Source organism: Panicum virgatum, chromosome 2N, assembly GCF_016808335.1.
Source record: "Panicum virgatum strain AP13 chromosome 2N, P.virgatum_v5, whole genome shotgun sequence".
NCBI lineage: Eukaryota > Viridiplantae > Streptophyta > Magnoliopsida > Poales > Poaceae > Panicum > Panicum virgatum.
Window position 1 is genome coordinate 12,785,713 of NC_053146.1, and position 5,642 is coordinate 12,791,354.

The 5,642-nt window shown below is 41.8% G+C and overlaps 1 long non-coding RNA gene across 2 annotated transcripts; it reads left to right on the plus strand.

Annotated features, from left to right (window-relative positions):
* Positions 1-413: 413 nt before the first annotated feature.
* Positions 414-2,722, plus strand: LOC120659795. Of its 2 annotated transcripts, none has more exons than XR_005669175.1 (3): positions 414-713; positions 1,701-1,834; positions 2,411-2,722. It is a non-coding gene; the product is annotated as an uncharacterized LOC120659795 (long non-coding RNA). The 2 variants fall into 2 exon arrangements; XR_005669176.1 differs by having other exon boundaries at positions 415-713; positions 2,427-2,722.
* Positions 2,723-5,642: the final 2,920 nt, after the last annotated feature.

The following is a 5,642-nucleotide window of genomic DNA, read 5'->3' on the forward strand; positions in this document are numbered from 1 at the left end:
CCTTTCTTTAGGTTTTGCATTCTCTAACTCCTTCTTTTCTGAGGATTCTCCAGGTAAACAACAACCTTGCTAATAACATCTCTATATATGACTCTTGTTTGTTCACTACAACATAAACCCGCCTCTTACTACGCATAGCTTGTAACGGATCTCTGTAGCGTTGCAGGTTGTATCCGGTAGCAACGCGTAATCGAATGGACCCGAAATTTTTATGAAATGCGGTTCATACGGACTCGCGTCCGTCAACTGCCGTTCTCATCGTTCTTGTAGTTGCAGTCCTCTTTCTCATCCCTTCGGCTCTCCTCTATTCCCCTCACCGTCTCCACTGCTCAACACACACCACCAGGACGGCTCCTCCGGCAAGCGGCCAGGATGCCTCTTATGTGTGTGCCATGACGAGGTGCTTGCAGCTGCGCATATCCATCGGTTGCAATTGCTGCAGGGAAGGCTGATATTCCCCCCTCCCTCTCTCAGCCTCTTGCAGATCCAGATCCACACGGGCATGTTGGTGGGGTGTGCTTGCTGCGGTGGAGGCTAGCTGCGTTGGGGGTGCATCTCCGGTGATGCTGACCTGCAAGGCTGCGCGGCTCGTCCATGCTGGCGGCTGGCTAGGGTTTGGGCATGCCCATCTCTAGCCCCACGATCTCATTGGCAACCACGGACTCGCGTCATCTTACGCATCAGCAGGGACAACTACAGACATAACTTCCAGGGTAGATTCCATTTGCCTTCATCTCCTTTCTTCTCTTATGTTTGTTGGATCGCACTGCATCCCATCTTAAAATCTGTAAACCTCTAAGTTTCTGAGCATAATGTGATTGTGATAGAACACCATGTAATTTCTTCATACTTGATTACGCTCCTACTTGAGAAATCGCTGTGGTCTAGGGTTAATTTTGCATCCTGGTAACTTAGTATAATTATGATTGCGAACTGGTATCACCCAATAGAAATTTGGATGGTCTGCTCTGGTGATTGCATCTCGTGATTATTTCTGTGTACTACCTATATTAGTATAATTATGCATCAGTGCTTCTGTACAATCTTTTATTCAGGTCCAATCCTATTATTTAGTACTTGTGTCTTTCTCGCTAGTCATAGAAATAAGTATTTGAGAGATTAAGTCCTGCTTTAATTCTTTTCAAAAATTATAGCTTATCCTGTATTTTTGTTCCGAAATAAATACTTGTGGCTTCTTGCTATTACCTCTATTTAATACGTCAAAGGTTTAGAATTGTAAAGTATCTTGGCAGCCTGGAGAACAGAGCTGCAGCGAGATTCGAAGTGTTTGATTGGTTAACAAAAGCTTCTAGGTGGATATGCTGCAGCCTGCAGCTCTTTAGGTTCATTCAAATCTCCACGATTTAGGTTAAGAAAAGCTGTGAACCTAGTTGATTTTTGTTTTCAATTGATTATTGTTTTCTCATATTAAGTATTCTCTCGGCTATCCATGGTTCAGTTATTAGTTTTCTCTCGGCTATACTACCATGCCAATAAGAAAACCTTTTCTCTTTCATCTTCTATCCATGATTCAGTTATAAGTCTTCTCTTGGCTATACTGCCATGCCAATAAGAAAACCTCTTCTCTTCCATTTTCCTGAATATTTCTATCTGTAAGTAGTAACCACCCCCAACAAAGCAAAATGATTGCTTCCTATTTTTTCATTCTTTCCATACAGTGATGATGCTATCCTTTGTAGGTATTTTTGAAGCAACCTCTTTTTTTATCGCTCAAAGAAAAGCCCTTTTTAGAGGCCCATATACTGTGAAAATAAAGTGCTCCACAATCAGATGCCAATTTGAGCACTTCTAAGCTGAAGAATGTAATACCTAGGTAAGATGATCTCAAAACTTAATTTATATGTGTTTTCTTCAGTATGAATTTGGAACTACTTATCAGCTATTCTGTTAAAGGTTGAGATCATTGTGCGCATTATATTAGATCACATGTTTCATGAGTGGATGACTGATGTATAGTTTGAAGTAGTAATATTGTAACGACCTTGGAAAAATATAAAATGTCTCAGAATGTTTTAAACAGACCAGTTAATCACTCCGTTCGGATGGGCTGAAAGCCAGCTGGTTGGCTGTTTCGGGCTGGGCTCAACCGCAGCAGCCGTTCGGCTGGTGGGCAGCAGCCGTTCGGATGGTACGAACCCGGCGGTGGCCATCCTTCTTTATTCCCCTCACTTGTTCCGTTGCCCGGCTGCAATCAGCAGCACAGCTGCTGCACTACTGCCTCTGGCTGGAAGAGCTCCAGCCGAGAGCAGCCAAGAGCAAACTAAAATGTACCAGCCGAACGGAGTGAATAGTACCATAGTTCTGGGATTTTAGATCCTTGATTTCTTCAACAATACTGTAGTTTGTCCATTTATTAATTTATTCTACACCCGGGATGTGACTCTTACAGGAGGTATCACCTGCAGATGTTGGAAACTCTATGTGATACAGTGATAGCTGGTGGCAGTGACAATGGACAAGGAGGTATTACCCTTGACTTTACAATTTGCATGACCTAATCCAAACTTTGTTTGTATAATTCTGTCTGAACTGCTTTCTTGATAATTTGTAAAGTATCATAAGATCTAAATTGTTCAACTGTGGGGGTACTTTAGGGCATTGGAACCAAATACTTGTATACACTTACTATATTTTTTCCATACAGTATTTGATCAAATGGACAGATCTGCTATATCTTGCTAAAGGCCATGGTATATTTTTGGTCAAGTTTCATAGAAGTTCTGAAAGAGCTGGAACACAGGCATTTCAGTCCTGCTTCAGAGATGAACAGATTGCAAGACACATCATGCATATGTTTTGTTGTACAGTTGAGGATATGATCATGTGGAGCACGAAGGATTATTTGAGTGAATGCATTTCGGGATAAATTAGTAATATGTTCAATTTCAGTTTTTTTTATCCCTGTATGCTATCAACAACCATGTAAAGAGAATCCTTGTAACTGAAATTATTTATCTAATAAGATCATTCTCAATTTTTTTTATCACGCTTGAGTGGATTGTTCAAGTTCGGATTGTCTAGTGCTTGTGGAATATGTTGTGATACAAATATCAAAGTTCTATGTTTACTATATATGGAAAGATTGGACCTTGAGTTACCAACGCATAATAAGTGTTGCCAGCATCCGTTGCAAAGCTTGCAACACTTGTTTGCGCACCTTACCATCACATAGGTATATGTTGCCATAGATCTTTGCAACGCCACCTATTGCAACGTATACCAAATGCGTTGGTACAGACCATTGCAATGGTTATTCACGTTTCTAGCAACACATATATCCGTTGGTAAAGGGGTGTTCCTCTTGTAGTGGTTGGATGGCATCCTATGCCCCGGCTCCAACACTTTGCTCATAGCCCAAAATCATTTTGATAGCTATGTTGAGTAACCAATACTAAGCTTGAGAATGTCCAACATCCACCCCATCTACAATGATTGTTGATGGCACCCTACTTTAGCAGACCTACCACGCAACGATCAAAATTTAATAAGTGTAGCTATTGGTAAAGACATCTAGCGAACTCAACTTTTCTAAGGGAAGCTATTCTATCATGATAAAAGCATATTGACCATATGAAAAATGTGAAAGAATAGTAAGACATGAAACATAAACATCACTTATAATCATATTATAAAGTGAAATATAGTATGGCCTCTATTAATCACATGGTTGTCCAACACTTTGGTTCAATGGTAATCATCATAGCCATGTCCGAGGCCTCCATGATCTAGTCCATCACCATCATGCCCGAAATCTCCATGCTACTACATCTAATAGCGCTAGTAAAGTTAGGCGTAGAACGTATTCTACTGAAGGGGTATGAAGAGGCTGCTATCAACAGATAGCAACGGGGTTAGAGGCCAAGGGGTAAACTCATCAGATCGATCCAATCAAGCTGATTTAGGGCCATTCACAATGTCCATTATTTTCACTAGATCAATCACATTGACCATCGCGATAGGTACACAAGAGAAAACCACAGTCCACGGCACATGACTTAGATAAGTTAGTTCAATCTCTCCTCGTTTGCACAGTTAGCCTAGATTGTGATTCTAACCGGTATGGGCAAGTCGTGCGCACAGCAAAGAAAGAACATGAACCAATCTACAGTCATCATGATGCTATCAACTCGTACCGATCCCACACCGTGCCTCAATGTATACATCATGTATGAACAGATTGCAAAATCCTAATAAAAACATATCCCTATATGCGCATCCGGACCAAATGCTAACATGATTGCTCTAGTACCACTGTAAGGAAACGGGAACGCTAAGCTAGCATGAATTCATAATTGTACCACATTCACCAATGATCTCAGGTAAGCAGATGATCATGGATCGTTACCCCTCGATGCCTAGCACAGCAAAAGTAGAGTTGGAGTAACTCGCCCCAACTTAATCGTGCATCGGTGAAGAGGAAGCGGATCGCAGCTCACAGTTCCTCTTTGTTATCCCGCCGATTAGCACCGGTACCACAGTAACGCAGTGGCGCCTCCTTGGAGTCCACATGTACCGGGCAGGAATGCTAGTCGCCAGTGTGCTAGCACCGCGCGCTCGGCTAGGACTTCATGGTGAGGTGGAGAGGAGTACATTTATTTTAGAACGGAGGGACTACATGTTTCCCCCTCCCGTCCCTTAACGCTGCAAATGCCAGCGCTCGTCCCCTGCAGGCCACATTAGGACGACGCCGGCCGAGGCTCTGGGCCATGGCAGGCTGCTATTGTCTTGTGCACCCCTGTCCACAACGTCCTGTGACCTGCTCCATCGGGTGACCCAATGATGAGTCTTCGACGCGTCGCGTTGTAATTATTTTTTTTTTAAAGGGAAATTTTATTGATTTCAAGCACAATACATCAAGGTGATACATCGTTTTGAAATTTTCCCGATCTCTACATAAACAGCACACAGCCTAAAAGAGTTTGACAAATAACCTTCCAAACTAATGACTGTCAATCCTAAGACTAGACCGCTACCCATGTGCCCGGGCAAAAAAATCATTGGCCACCTGTGCCAAGAAATGAGATGCTGCTACAAACTTGTCCTGCAATGTATGCTTCTGAAGGATAGCCCACGAACGAAGTCAGTGTGTAGTTGAGTAGATAACCTGCAAAAAGGAATATTTTTTGTTATCAAACACCAAAATATTTCTACATAACCAAACAGACCAACATAAGGCTGCCCAGAAGTAATAGTGACTTATATTCTTTAGGAATTTTATTGAGCCAGCTTCCAATCATACTAGGCATATTATGAGGGTTTGGTATGCCACAGGCCGCATATAGACCGAAGCCCATATCATCCTTGTGAATTGGCATTCAAAGAACAGATGTTGTATCATTTCATTTTCATGACAGAAACAGCACTGTTGGTTCCCCTGCCAATTCTGTTTTGCAAGATTATCCTTTGTAAGAATAACGCCTGGTCTAAGATACCAGAAAAATATTTTTATCTTGAGTGGTGCATTTAATTTCCATATTCTCTTGTTTAGGTTAGGAGTGTTCTGATTGATTAATCACAGATAATATGATTTTACCGAAAAAACACCTGTCTGGTCTAATTTCCATTTGAAGTCATCTCTTTCTTGGCTTAGATCGATAGTTGATAGACGTGAAACAAGATTG